This window comes from Macaca nemestrina, chromosome 5, assembly GCF_043159975.1.
Source record: "Macaca nemestrina isolate mMacNem1 chromosome 5, mMacNem.hap1, whole genome shotgun sequence".
Lineage (NCBI taxonomy): Eukaryota > Metazoa > Chordata > Mammalia > Primates > Cercopithecidae > Macaca > Macaca nemestrina.
The window spans coordinates 115,201,965-115,217,931 of record NC_092129.1 but is presented as its reverse complement, the minus strand read 5'-3'; the positions used below and the strand labels follow the sequence as shown (position 1 = coordinate 115,217,931).

The 15,967-nt window shown below is 36.5% G+C and overlaps 1 protein-coding gene and 1 long non-coding RNA gene across 9 annotated transcripts in view; both read left to right on the top strand.

Moving 5' to 3' along the window:
- The window catches only part of LOC105479478 (small ArfGAP 1), a 191,570-nt gene that overhangs the window by 140,463 nt on the left and 35,140 nt on the right, over positions 1–15,967 (top strand). The gene's annotated exons all lie outside the window — the stretch shown is intronic.
- Positions 1–15,967, top strand: part of LOC139363375 (uncharacterized) — a 42,252-nt gene that overhangs the window by 17,449 nt on the left and 8,836 nt on the right. Inside the window, exon 1 of the long non-coding RNA XR_011623632.1 lies at positions 1–15,967. This exon is cut by the window's left edge and continues 17,449 nt beyond it. This is a non-coding gene — a long non-coding RNA (uncharacterized lncRNA).

Below are 15,967 nucleotides of genomic sequence, written 5' to 3'. Positions count from 1 at the left end.
TAATGTTACCACTTAGAAAAAATTATCACTAATGCCTTGAATATATATATACCACATGGGATCATATTATACATATTATTTTGTAACCTACTCTGTCCCTTTGTCATTTGACAATATTTTGACTGACTTTTCTTTGTTTTTTTCTTTTTTAGATACAGGGAGGGTCTCACTGTTTCATTCAGGCTGGAGTGCACTGGTGTGATCATAGCTCACTGTAGCCTCAGACTGGGCCTAAGGGAATCCTCCTGCTCAGTCTTCCAAGTAGCTAGGACTACAGGAGCATGCCATCATGCCTGGCTAATTTTTTTAAAAGTTTCTTAGAGATGAGGTCTCATTGTGTTGACCAGGCTGGTGTTGAACTCCTGACCTTCAGTCAGGCATAAGCCACTGCACCTGGCTCCCCTTTTCTTATTGATACATATACTATGCCTTTCTGTCTTTACTAATATTCCATTAAATGGATGTAACATAATTTACCTTCCGCTGAGCACAGTAAGACTCTGCTTAAAGTTTGTCTGTCTTTGGGATAATGAAAATCTGTGTACATAATCTGTGTACAACTGTGTGATAACTTCTTACAATCAATTTTTAAAACGAGTTGCTGAGTCAAAGAATATGGTCTTTTAAAAGTCTTTTGAAAAATATTAACAAACTTCTACAAGATGCAGATAGAAGAACCTACACTTGATTACAAGACTTTGATTTTCAACTTTACTGTTTACTAGATATCTAACTACGCTGTGCCTCAGTTTCCTCATGTAAATCTTTTCGGACATTTCTGAGTACCTACTACATGCCAAGTGCTAGTTTTGTCATTAGGGATAGAGTGGCCAGGAGGCTGTTTTGTTTCTTGTAGGATATTCAGCAGCATCTTACCAGTCCTAACAGTAAAAAATGTTTTCAGAGACATTGCTAAATGTCTCCCTGGGAAGCATAATCACTTCTCACTTGAGAATTGTTGATTCAAAATCTAGATCCATGAAACTGGGTCTCGGTAGAAAAATGAAAACCTGCCTGTTATGCAATCCTTGGGAGGGCACCAGTGAGATCAGTCAAGGCTTCATTTGAATATAGTTGACCTTCAATACCCGTGGGAGATTGGTTCCAGGACCCCACCCCTGTTGACACACATACACACAGATACCAAAATATGTGGATGTTCAAGTCCCTTATTTACAATGGCATACCATTTGCATATAACTTAGTGCACATCCTCCCATATACTTTAAATCATCTCTAGATTACTTATAGTAATACAGTACAATGCCTGCAGATCCCTTTATTGTTGTGGATTCAATGTAGTACCCTGTCATGGCAAATTCAAGTTTTGCTTTTTGGAACTTGTGGAACCCATGGAAATGGAGGGCCAGCTGTATACAGTAGTCCCTCTTATATCTGCAGACAATATGTCCCAAGATGTAGCCAGTGAAACCTTGGGTCATACCAAATCTTGTATATACCATGATTTTTGATCTGATAAGTGAGATGGCTACTAAGTGACTAACAGGTGGGTAGCGTATAAAGCATGAATGTGCTTGACAAAGGGATGATTCACATCGCTGGGACAATGTTTCATTATGTTACTCAGAACCGTGTGCAATTTAAAACTTACGAATTGCTTATTTTTGGAATTTCCCATTTAGTAGTTTCTGACAGTGATTGTAGGTAACTGAGGACACTGAAAGCAAAACGTTAGGTAAGGGGGACTGCTGTAGACACAAGATCTTTTTCTCAGGTTTTACTCGGATGCCAGAAGGAAATAATATAGTTATGTATATGAAGAAAAGTTTATAATACCATTAGGTGGAATGTAAAATACAGGATTGAGTGAATCTGAAATTAGCATTTTCTTAATTATAAGTTATCCAAAGTCAGATTTATCTTTTAAGATCACACATCTTTTTATCTAATTCCTATTTGATTAGAATTATTCCATTTTGGAGGAAGAAAACACAACAGAATGTTAGGATAAAAATTTGATTAGACATGTAGTCCTGAGCCACAGAAAGCATTAGCCTATAGCCATACACTTTGTTATTCTTTATCTTCTGTAATATTACTTTTGTGGTACTTACACTTTTTCTAGAGTACTGCATTTATTTGAAAGTATTGCGGTGCCAGAAGAACTGGAGACAGGAAAGAAATATATTAACTTCTTCAAAACTTAGCAGGGACCTGAATAGTGGGAGAAATTACAAGCTAAAAAATTAAAAAATAACTAAATTGGTTGCTTACAGAATAAATATTATTAAAGCCTAGCCCTTTCAGAGTCTGGCCATTACCTATGTTTTCACCTTTCATTTCAGTTTATTCTTTTCAAACCTATGAAGTTTCAGGGAAACGGAATAGAGACTGTCTTCTGAACATGGCGTTCTTACTCTTGTCTCAGTAGCTCTGATTTAGTTCTATACTCATGCCCCCAGTGTGTCTCTCCTTTGTATGCAGCAAGGTCTGCATCATCCTCCTAAATCTTTATCACGGTGATAATTATGTTCAGCCTCATTTCTTTTTATAGCAGTTTTCCCTTATTATAAAAACTGTGGAAAATATAGGAAAAAGTAAAAAGGAAAATCACCTTACATCTTACTGTCCGGAGTCTCACCACTTTTAACATTTTACTTGTTTCTAGTTCTCTTTTGGGAATGTAGATGTTATTGGTTTTGTATTTTTTATTTTTTTCTCTCACCCCCAATTTAATGTTGTATTGTAAGCATTTATTTTACCTTTAATGGTAATGTGTTGTACTGGCCTATGGTAGTGTGGGAGGGGGGGATGTCACAGGCTTCTGGAGAGTACGCAGCAAGGGTCTGCTTCTCCAACTGAGTAAAGATTACCTACCAGTTAATAAATGGGAATAGGATATTTTATCTTCCTATTTATTATGCCGTCCTTACAAGTGAGAACAGTAATGAATTGGAAATAAAATAGGCTTAAGTTATACAAATATATTTGCATAATATATTTTGTTTAAATGAATAAATACTATTAGATGCTTCTCTTCACCTACCACTTACATACTGTGTAATAAACTGCTCAAATGGATAAACTCAGCGAATGTTCTTATCAGGTTTAATGTTATGTTTTCATAATTATACAAAATTTTTAAATATTAAAATTTGATAAATCATTTTTTACTTTCTCTTCCCCATTATCTCCCTCTCACCCACCCCCACCACAATAAAACTAGTGCAGAAGAATGTATATATTGAGCCTTAAACTTGTAGTGTGCTAGATGTGTTAATATATGCTTCCTTTGGTAATATTTGTCTTTCAACATTTTTAAAAAAATATTTTAAATACAAAAAATCTCTAAGAAAATTTTTAAAATCTGTTAAACAAACAATACACATAAAATGGTTAAGATGGTAAATTTTATGCTATGTGTATTTTAGCACAATAAAAAATTAATAAATACATTTTTAAAAAGACACATTGTAGACATACACAGTTTCATCTTTGTAATCCAATTTTAATGAATTGAAAATCATTTTTTCTGTTTAATCCTTAATTCATCTGGTAGCATTTGACTGAAGGAAATAAAATTTAACCTGAAAGTAAAAAATGTGCAGCAATGAAAGGAGGCGTCGTTTCTCCACTAACATGGGAGGCATCCATGTTCTATTTTTAAAAATGATTGCAGCTATTTATAGTAAAGCATCTCCTGGCCTTGGGAGTTTCTAGTCTCTCTGGTTTGCTGCCTGCCAAAAGATGGCTGTTCTGTCTTTTAGAGTTGCCTCTTTCCTAGGTTTATGGCCTCCCACTCTCAGCCTGGACCATTACTACCCATCTTTTGACATTCTTAGTTGTGGATCTGGAGAAATAGAGACTCTCTTTTTTGATAGCAGTGATAATCGAGGTATTGCATCAAGAGTATCAATAATGGCTTTTATGTATGGATTTTGAAAGTCAGTCTCATCACTTCATAGTTAACTGGTATGAACATCTGTAGACTCTGATGAAAACATTGCTAGCAGTGGATATAATAATCACAGACACTACTATGCAGCCTTTGTTTTTTTTCCTGTGCCAATGCTCTCAAGACCTTTCATCAATTGAAACTTTCCCTTTTAGATTTGTAGACTGTATAGCTTTGATCAGATGTCATTAACGCCTTCAGCTATGTGCTGTGTTTTACATCCTATTGTTTCCTTTCGTATGAATTCAGTCTCCTGAGTGTAACATCTGATTTCTTCCTCCCTACCCACACTTAGTCCTCCTCTTTTTACTGTATAAAGCATGCCATAGAACTAAGGAGGCGTTGCTGTCCTAGCCACTCTGACATTCAGTGTGACTTGAATAGTGTGGTTGAAAAAAGCAATCTTTTTTTTTTTTTGAGACGGAGTCTCGCTGTGTCGCCCAGGCTGGAGTGCAGTGGCCGGATCTCAGCTCACTGCAAGCTCTGCCTCCCGGGTTTTTACGCCATTCTCCTGCCTCAGCCTCCCGAGTAGCCGGGACTACAGGCGCCCGCCACCTCGCCCGGCTAGTTTTTTTTTGTATTTTTTAGTAGAGACGGGGTTTCACCGTGTTAGCCAGGATGGTCTCGAACTCCTGACCTCGTGATCCGCCCGTCTCGGCCTCCCAAAGTGCTGGGATTACAGGCTTGAGCCACCGCGCCCAGCCTAGCTTCAGTACATTACTAAATGTTTACCTATCATCTAGGGATAGTTTAGCTCATAATGGGTCAAATGGATAGGCAAAGGATGGACAGATGCGGAACTAGCTGTGTTTTTCCTACTCAGAGGTTAGACTGGAGCCCAGTTTTTAATGACAGATAATCCTAGCATTTTACAAAATTTATCTGCTGTAGGTTTGTTCCTGACCTTGGCATTGCTCACACTAATTGCTGATAAGTGGTACTGTACTGATTAAATAAATATGCTCATTTTTAGTGTCTTATCTGGGTACAATAATTTACTGTCCCAAGGATTTTCTGTAATGCTAACCAAAATGTTAAGGTAGAATACCTACCCATAGGACCAAAACTATAGGTTAAGATTAAAGTCTCATTTCTTTGAATATAGTTGTATAAAATACAATACATAAAATTGAACAAGTAAATTACTTTTTTAGTACTTTATGATGGGCAGTCCAATTGTGTAAGTTACCTTGGCGGTCCTGATGGTTGGCCCATAACAATTGCATAAAATATTTGTGGAATTTGATTCCCCTTGTAAAGGCCTATGTATGTAAGATGTGCGAGAAACATAATTATACAAAAAACATTTTTAAGGTCCTCTTTAGAAAGAATACTTTTTTGGGGGGACCAGATTGCTGAGCAGGCGATCTGTAGCTAGAAAGGAGAGAAACCTTCTATGCGGCATGTAAAAACTTTTAATTCTATTTCATGCCCCACCCCACTGTTGATAGTGGAATGTAGGGATTTTAAAGACAGGATCATTCCTTTGAGATGAAATAAGCTCAGAAGGCAGTTAGACTGAAACAGGATGATTGCTCTCAATCCCCATACACTCAAGGTATGGTTTTTTTAAGTTTATATAGACATATGTTTATATTTGCATATATGTATTTGTGTATGTTTGTGCATTATTTAAAGAAATGCATTGACAGGTTTCTGGGAGGAAGTCTTGGGATTGAATGTAGCAATTCTTAGAATGTCTGCAATGTGTAAGGCAGGCTAAAGGGTTGGAAGGAATATAAAAATGATGAAAACAGCTTACCCTCAAGAATCTTAAAATTCAGGAAGAACTAGTGATTGAAAGGGGATGATATATAAATAACTCTAGCAAAAGGCAGATATGATACAATAGGAGACAGAGTGTGGAGGTTTGGAGAATTGAGAGATATCATGTTGGGATTATTAGGAAAGTCTTCATGGAAGTTGTTTACATTTGACATGAGCTTTGAAAGATTGTTAGGAGGAGAGAGCAACAGGCAGAGGGAAGAACATTAAAAGAATGGAAATTGTAAGGCATATTTTGGCAATTTTCCAATTTAACTGAAGTATAGGACGATAATGGAGTATAAACCAATAAAGATAATATTGAGAGGGCCTTAAATTTCGTGATAAACAGTGGATTGTTTCTGATTTTGAGTATGGAAGCGTACTTCATTTTAGTAAGATGAAATTCTGGCTACAGTATGTAAGATGGATTGAAGGGAGATGAGGTTAGAAAAAGAGAAACTAGCTAAAAAGCTCTGGGAAAGAGATAATTGGAGCTTGATATACAGTCCTATTTATAAAGGTAGATTAGCCAGCATCTGCTTCTCAAAGAATGATTGAAATACTTTTTTACTTTGCTTTCGAACAAATAGCCTTACCAAACTCCGAGGTCTGCTGTGTCAGATTCATTTATTTATTCACTCAGTGAGTTTTTATTGAGCAGTCACTGTATGTCCAGCACTAGAGCTATAGTAAGAAACAAAACAGAATGTCCTGCCATCACATATAATCATTTCAAACATATATGGTGCTTTATCAATAAAAGGTATTAGTGTGATTGTTAGTAATTATCACTACCACTGCTTTGTGTTAACCAAAAGCCTAAAATATTATTTTGCCAACCTTGTATTTTATCTCCTAGAAGATTTTTAAAAAGTAATGATTAGGCTTTAAACTTTATAGCATTTAAAGATTTAAAGATTTAATAATTTGTTTTTAATGATAAATAGCATTTATAACAATTATAAAAGGGATAATATATAAAATGAACACAAAAGAAGCAAATATCTATTTCAGATATATTTGTGGTTTATGGATATTGCATTGCATCTAACAAGTCCCCCCAGTTCCATCTCTCCCACTTCCAATCGGTAGATGTTGGTGACAGGACCCCTTTCCCAGAAGCAGTAGCTCTCAAACTATATAAGAAAACTGCCACTCCTGATTATTCTGATTCAGCAGGTTGGGATTGGGCCCGAAAGGTTTGTATGCTTAACACACAGACTCTGAGGGAGATGAAATATAGCGAGAATATACACACACACACACACACACACACACACACACACACACACATATGTGTATATATACACCATTTTCTCTGCTTCTTAACTACTAACACTGTTCAAGTCACACATTATTATTCTACGGAATAGATACTAGTTCATTGTCCCTATGTTTTCTCACCACACCTTAGGACCTTTATTGCTTTAGTATTGTAGACTTTAAATTTCTGGAACTGATGCTAGAAGGCAAAGCAATCCTTTTTTCATAGTTGATTTAAAAACATCTAAGGAAAGATCAATTTGAGGTTCTTTGATTCTTCTGATCTTTGGAAAGTTTAAAAGTGGTTTGTATAATCATAGTTTCTTGCAATGATACAAAATAGAGTCTTCTTTTGTGCAAGCTCTTATCCATTGCTTTCAGAAAACTGGGACTTTTTCTCTTCATCCGCAGCTGTGGACTAAGGTCTTCACCTTTGTTAAAAAGTCCCTTTTAAATGACAACCAAATAGTCCAGGACTTATTGAGAGTGTTCTTCGCTTTAAAAAGTTGGTTTTTATTGTTATCCCCTTTGTGATCATACTTCTGAGTTCTCAGAGTTGTTCACAGAGTTTAGGTCCTCTTTGGCCCCATCTCTTTGTTGATTTAAAGAGGCATCAAAAAATGAATTTGATATTTATTTTGTACAACCAGGCTGTTTTGAGTTCCCTGAAAACCAGGTAGAAGCCAATCAAGATCTGTAAGGGGCTGAAGGGTTACCCTTCAAACCCATTTCCGAAGACTAAGGATTGTGAATTTTAGAAATTGAGAATTGTCTTCGAAACAAAAGCAAATCAAAAGCAGATTGTGGATTTGGAATTAGAACTCTTATTTTTGTTAGATGAAAAAGTGTATCTCCAGACTAAAATAGCCAACAGTGACCTTGTTAGATTTGTGATTTGCTGCTCAAGAACCGTCAGCATCAGGCATTTCTTTCCATTCCCACTTCTCCATTATTTTCACTTTCTCCTCTTTCTGAATTCTACTTTTGAATATTGAAGTAATTTTAGAGTTTCTAGAGTGTATCAAATCTTCTTTATAATGAAAGCCTAATTTTGATTGGCCGAGGTGGGCAGATCACCTGAGGTCAGGAGTTTGAGGTGAGCCTGGCCAACATGGTGAAACCCCATCTCTACTAAAAAATTACAAAAAAAAAAAAATTAGCTGGGTGTGGTGGCGGGCACCTGTAATCCCAGCTACTCAGGAGGCTGAGCCAGGAGAATCACATGAACCCAGGAGGCAGAGGTTGCAGTGAGGCAAGATTGTGCCACTGTGCTCCAGCCCGGGCAACAAGGGCAAAACTCCATCTAAAAAAATAAATAAAAAAGAAAGCCTATTTATCTGGTTTTCATATTATGCTATTTTTGCCACATACAAATGTATGTGCAAGTAAAATAGAATAAAGAAGGTTATAATGGGGAATTCTTTTAGGAATTAGTATCCGGGAGGTACTTTTGGCCTTGAGACAGGATGTTGAAGTAGAGAGGTTTCTTTGTCAAACCTGCTTTCCCTAGTCATCTCTCTCTTCTTTCCTGGCTTTCTATCCCTCTTGTCTTTCAGAGGAGAAAGTGGAGCTGGGCTGGGGGATGCTAAATTTGTGGTAATGGAGGACTGTCCCTATAGAGTGTTGGCATTCCTCAAACTGGATTGGAATATGTATTCACTGCTAAAGTATGGTCACAGCAGCCTTTTTATTTCCAGTTTACAGGAGAACTGTGCTAGTAACGTTTTCCCAATTTAAAATTTTCCTATGATCTTACTTTTAAAATATCAACTTTATTGATATTTTAATTCATATGTCATGTCATACAAGTCACTCATTATAAAATCTGTAGTTCAGTGGCTTTTCTTCTATTGGCAGTTGCATAGCCATCACCACTGTCAGTTTTAGAACACTTTCATCACCCCCAAAAGAAACCCTACAGCTATTAGTGGTCACTCCATTTCTCCTTTCCACAGCTCCTGGCAACCTTTAATCTTTCTGTCTCTGTAGATTTACCTATTCTAGACATTTTATATAAACATTATTCAAGATATGGTCTTTTGTAGTGGTTTCTTTCACTTAGCATAGTCTTTTCAAGGCTTATCCATGTTCGTAGTATGTAACAGTACTGCATTCTTTTCTTGCAATTTGTTTTTTTTTTTTTGCTATTTTTGCAATTATAGAGCAAAGAAATGATCATTCTCTCATCAACAAAAAGACAAGCTTCCAGTGGTTTTAAAAATACCATGCCTTAATGATGTAAGGGTAAAAAAAAGAACCAGAGTAACTTATGTTAGAACTTAATAGAGATATTTTAAATTTAGAATAAATATTTACAAGATGGGTAAGTTCTATGTTCATTCATGATAGTTTCATTCAAAGGATGTTTCCTATTTCAGGTCTTCATACCATCAAAACCTGAAACATGTGGAATTAAAATTTGAGTTTGCTGTGTTTCCATTTTTATTGAAAATTTTAATGGAGCGTTTCAGTCTCCCTTTATTCTTCTCCAAAGCATAAAATAACTTGAAAATATGCAGCAAAATTAAGAAGGTTGTTTAGACCCAGATGGTAAATAGTGAACACTATTTATTGTAATATAATGAGAGTCAAATTGAATGCTAAAGGGGTACAGTTTTTAATTACAATAGAATATGTTGAAGTCGCGTAAGAACTGTTATTTCCAAGATTTTGAAATAGGTTGCCCACATATATTGTTACTTAAACTAAATTCTACTAAGAAGAAGAGTACATTCTCCTGAATTATAGTAATATGCTTTTACTTCAGATCATTTTGGAAAAACCTTTCTTAGCCTGTGGTTTCAAACATTGGACTGGACTTGGAATCCACTATTACTATGTGAGATTCTATTTCCTGCCCATAAGGCTCTATAGGATAGTGGCTTCAGTCCCACTGTCTGCTTGCCTTTCTCTTTGATTTCTGCTCCAGGAAGATACTTACCTCAGTTCTGAGTCTGACTCATCTTATGGATTTTTTCTTTTACTATTTTCTCATGTGTTTGGAGCTATAGGGATATGATTAAAGATAAGGTTCTGGAGCCATATATTGACCTCAGAATGTTATAAGCAAAAATATAAAAAAGATTTCAAATTCTTTTTGTATTTTTACCTTTAAGGAATATCTTCTTTTGATTAAATATATAAGCATTGTATGTATTGGATGTATCAGTAGAGATATTGTTTATAGATTTTCGTGTCGTTTTTCTATAGGTAATAGTCATAATTGATGTTACGAGCTTTTTAAAGAAAGGGAAACTCTTTAATTTGATGGTGATAACATATGGTATGCCTCGATACAGAGATTAGAGAAATATTATGAAAACTTTATTATTTAGGCTGGGTGCGGTGGCTCACGCCTGTAAGCCCAGCACTTTGGGAGGCCGAGGCGTGTGGATCACGAGGTCTGGAGATCAAGACCATCCTGGCTAATACAGTGAAACCCCGTCTCTACTAAAAATACAAAAAATTAGCTGGGTACGGTGACAGTTTCCTGTAATCTCAGCTACTCAGGAGGCTGAAGCAGGGGAATCGCTTGAACCTGGGAGGCAGAGGTTGTAGTGAGCCAAGATCTTGCCACTGTACTCCAGCCTGGGCTACAGAGTGAGACTCCATCTTGAAAAAAGAAAAAGAAAACTTTATTATTCAAGATAATGTGATCAAGTGAGCGAGAACTTCCATGTAAGACAGTCTAGCAAATTTTTTTGGTTATTTTTTCCCATTTAATTTTACAGAGTGTGTTGATTTGCTTTTTTATAATAAGCATTATTTAGAAGTTTGCTTTTCGACTTTTTTTTTTTTTTTTTTGAGACGGAGTCTCGCTCTGTCACCCAGGCTGGAGTGCAGTGGCCGGATCTCAGCTCACTGCAAGCTCCACCTCCCGGGTTTACCCCATTCTCCTGCCTCAGCCTCCCGAGTAGCTGGGACCACAGGCACCCACCACCTCGCCCAGCTAGTTTTTTGTATTTTTTAGTAGGACGGGGTTTTACCGTGTTAGCCAGGATGGTCTCGATCTCCTGACCTTGTGATCCGCCCTTCTCGGCCTCCCAAAGTGCTGGGATTACAAGCTTGAGCCACCGCGCCCGGCCGGCTCTTATTTTTAAGTAGACCAAACTGTCATATGTAAATAAACTAATTAATACAACCAGTAACAGTGGTTCAAGGGAATAATCAATAGCTGCTGGATTTAGACTTATAAAGTCTAAAATTTGATTTCTGTGTCCTTTTCTTCAGTAAATATCACTCTAGGTAGCACTTGAAGTTCCTATTAGGATTTCACCCACTCCCTGCCCCATTTTCTCAAGATTAAAGACAAAATTAAGAGGATTATTAAAAACTTTGAATCACTATTTAGGTTTATATCAACAAGATAAGTTTTGTCTGATTTTGAGTTTCATGTAAATGTAATCATACCATGCAACTCTTCCCCTGTATGGATTCTTTTGCTGATCATTGTGTCTGTGAGATTCATTCAAGTCATTGCATTCTCATTTTTTATTGCTGAACATTTTTCTATTGTCTGTCTACATACGCCATACTTTATTTTTTTATTCTGCTGTTAGCGGACATTTGAGTAGTTTCAGGCTTAGGGCTTCAATGAGTAAAGCTGCTATTATAAATATATGGCATTGTCATGAAGAAAAACATCCTAGTGAGTATATAAACTAATATTTTTCTTATTCTTTTTTTTTTTTTTGAGACGGAGTCTCGCTCTGTCGCCCAGGCTGGAGTGCAGTGGCCTGATCTCAGCTCACTGCAAGCTCCGCCTCCCGGGTTCACGTCATTCTCCTGCCTCAGCCTCCCGAGTAGCTGGGACTACAGGCGCCCGCCACCTCGCCCGGCTAGTTTTTTGTAGTTTTAGTAGAGACGGTGTTTCACTGTGTTCACCAGGATGGTCTCGATCTCCTGACCTCGTGATCCACCCGTCTCGGCCTCCCAAAGTGCTGGGATTACAGGCTTGAGCCACCGCGCCCGGCCATATTTTTCTTATTCTGTGCTAATCAAGAATACAGAATGTCCTTGCAGTTGAGAGGTTATCTTTAAATGAGTAAATTTCATTAGCCTGAAACAATATTGACTACTATGTGAAAAAAACTCTTTCAGCCAAGATGGTTTGCTCTGTTCTTACTGTTTTGTACCTAGTTTTAAAAAGAAAGGATTGAATACCTAAAATAAGAATTATTACTTAACAGAAAGCAATAGTAAGATGGTAATAACTTTACTTTGTTAGTTAAATAACCATATACTACAATGCCCGCAAGCCTAAAAGAAGAAAACCGCCAAAGCTTTAATAGCTTTTTAACACTTGCTTATTATTAAAGTAACTGTGATGATAAAGAATGTGTAGGTTGTAGCAGAAAACTGTATTTTAGGTTCTGTTACAGGCTTGTAGTAAATTGAAAACATTTTTTTTCTTCATGGAATTTCTGGAATGTTTTTGCAATCATTTGAAGCTTTATTGCAAGTGAGGCAATAAAAAAGGAAGAAATCCAATTACTTTATGTGCAAAGCTTTCATTTCCTAGTTAATGAAAGAAAGGCTTTTGTTCAGTAAGCATGCATGCTTTACAGTTCTTCTTAGTAAATTAGAAATTTCCTTAAATAGAAAATTAGGAAAATACTTCCTCAATATATACGCTTTGATAGAAGGTCGTTTTACTAAGTTAAAGCTTATACTTAAGAATGTTGCAGCCTAGGTGGAAGGGTCAACAATTAGATTACATGGTTCACCGAAGGTAATAAAAATAGCAAGCACATACTTTGTGCTTAATGTTTGTGAGGCATTGTTCTAAGCTCTTTAAATATAGTATTTCCTAGTCCTCACAATAGTTATATCAGATTGATACCATTATTATTCTCATTTATGATGAGAACCTGAGAGACAGAAGTTTGGCAACTTATTCATGGTCACACAGCTATTGAGTAGTGGCCATGCTGAGAATTGAACATGATCAGTCTGCCTTCAGAATATGTATCCTTAACCAATATGCTATATGGCTTTTCAGTCTATTTCTGTAACATCCAAAAATAGGAAGGGGAAGGAAAGCAGCAAGAAAAGGTAAGGGCAAAGGATCTCAACTCTGTTTCTTTGATTTTCTGCAGTTTGAACATGATGTACTTGCGTATAATTTTTTGGCCTTTTATCTTAGTTGATGTTCTCTGAGCTTCCTGGATGTGTGGTTTTGTATCCAACATTAATTTTAGGGAAATTCTGTCATACTGTTTCAGATATTTCTTACGTTCCATTCCTTCTTCTCCGTCTGTTATTTCCATCACATGTATGTTACACTTTTTTAGTTGTCCCACAGTTCTTGGATATTCTTTTCCATTTCTTCAGTGTTTTTTTTTTTCTTCCTTTGCTTTTCTGTTTTGGAAGTTTGTATTGATATATCCTGAAGCACAGACATTCTTTCCTCAGCTGTGTCCAGTCTACTAATGAGCCCATCAAAAGCATTCTTCAATTCTGATCTCTTTATTTCTTTTTGAATCTTTCTTAGAATTTTCATCTGTTTATATTACTATCTACTCTTGCATGTTGTCTACTTTTTCTGTCAGAGCCCTTAGCATACTAATAATAGCTGTTTTAAATTCACGGTCTGATAATTCCAACGTATCTGCCATAATTGAGTATGGTTATGATGCTTGATCTTTCTCTTCAAACTGTGTTTTTTACCTTTTAGTATGTTTGTAATGTTTTAATGAAAGCTAGACATGATGTACTGGGTAAAAGGAACTCAGATAAATAGGACTTTATTAATATCTTGGGGGAGGGGAAGTGTTCTATAATCCTGTGATTAGGTCTCAGTCTTTTAATGAGCCTCTGCCCCTGGGTTATATACTTCACAAGTGCCTCTATCCTGCACCCCTTAGGTGAGACAGGATGGCTGGAGAGGACTAGAATTGGGTATTTTCCTTCCTCTAGGTAGGTTACAAAAACGCTCTAATAAAACTTCTAGCAGGTCAGGCTCTGGTAAAATAGTTTCTCTTTAGGGCAGGCCTTGTTAAAAAGAACAGAATGTTCCATCATATTTCAAAATACAGTTTTCTGTTGGTATTCATGGGGGATTGGTTCTAGGACCTCCTGCAGTTACCATAAACCAGAGATGCTCAAGTCTCTTATATAAAGTGTCATATTTGTGTCTAACCTATGTGCATCCTCCCATATACTTTAAATAATCTATAGATTACTTATAATACATAATACAGTGTAAATGCTATGCAGATTGTTAGGCTGTTTTTTAATTTGTATTTTTTGTTGTGTTTTTTATTTTTATTTATTTTGGATATTTATAATCTGTGGTTGGTTGAATTCATGCATGTGGAACCCACAGATAGAGAGCCAACCATAGTTATTTTTCAGTTCCCCCTGCCAGAGCCCAAGGTTGGTTGGTTGGTTGGTTGTTTTTTTTTTTCCAATCTTCACTGTAGGAACCTGCTTAAGATCCTGGAGGTAAAACTCAGAAGGGTGAGGGCCACCTTATGACTGGATCCTCTGGAGTTTTTATCTCTCAGACCTATCCATATTTGAGCCTCCAGCAGTTCATCAATTATAGTTCAGGTTTTCCTACCTTGGGACTGGGTTTCTATCCCCATAAGTTGATTCTGTGTATCTGCCTGTCTCTCTTGTTTTCAGGGCTACAGTTTGCCTTATGACTTCACTTCTTTGATAGACTTAAAAGAAGTGTTTATTTTCCAGTTTGTTCAGCTTTTTACTTGTTAAAACAGAATGGTGGCTTGCAAGCTCCCTGCTTGCTGGACCAGAAGTAGAAAGTCTCGTAATATGAATCTTAAATATTATTTCAGCAGTCATAATGTCAATATGATAGCTATTATTATTCTTATTTTACTGATCAAAAGCTTAGGCTCACAGGGCTAGCTACATAATTTGCAGGCCCAGTGCAAAATGAAAATTAGAGACCTCTTGTTTGGAAAACAGGAATAAAAAGTACCATTAAAGGTACTAAAATATAAAGCTTTTTTTTCTTCCACAGTCTCTGTACTTATGAAGGTGTGTTTTTGTTACTTAATGTTGTTTTAAATCAAGAAAAATTAAATTTTACTTTCTTAATATGAATTTTATTATTTATATTATGCAGTGAAGTTTTAATTGCAAACATAAGAGCATTTAACCCATATATGGAATCAATGAAGGGGTACACTTCATATTCTTAGCTTGCACGTGCATACGTCACTTGTTCTTAGCAGAGCAGTGGAAACATGCAGAAACTAACTTTACTGTTTTTAGTTCACTTCTTGATACACATATTTTCTATCAACACTCTCTACCTTCAGTTTACCGATAAGAAAAGAAAAAGAACTGTTGGCTGCCCTATCTTTTTTCTTTCTCTGTCATCACTTTCACTGTATGTGTTGGCTAACACAGGGAAGTGACATGAGTAAGATGGGATAGAATATTTTGGTCTTCCTTGTTTCTTAGAACACCATTGCCTTCTTTCTGCTTTTGAAGCAAGTTCTAGTAGGAACAGAAAGCATAGTCTCTTGCAGCTGTCAGTACCCCTACTCATCCTGTCTTAGAGCTAATATACTTATCTTGTATTCACTTGCAGTCTTGTACTGGAACTCTGTGCTCATGGAGCATCATGAGCCCTATATGCAGATGTACAGCAAGGAACAGTGGGGACACACGTATTGCACATATATCCTGTGCTTAAGCTTATGTCCCATAGGATTTACAACATAGATATTCAAAGAGAAAATTATTACAAATTTCAAGATGGCCATAGGAAAATATTAAATGTAACATTGGGGTGCTGTGAGACTGCATACGTTGCAAACCTATGAAGCCAGCCATGTTCAGAGATACTAAGTGACTTGTTCAAAGTCACCCAGCTGGGAAGTGTCTATGCTGGGGTTAAAACTCAGGTGTTTGGCTATTTTTTTTTCTTTCATAGTTTTGCTAATAAGTGGTATTATTAAAAAAAAACTACTTTGTTTTTTCCTTCTCTGCAGACCTCCAGAATACTGTGTAAAAACAAGAATAACAATAGTGAGATGAGTGTTAAAG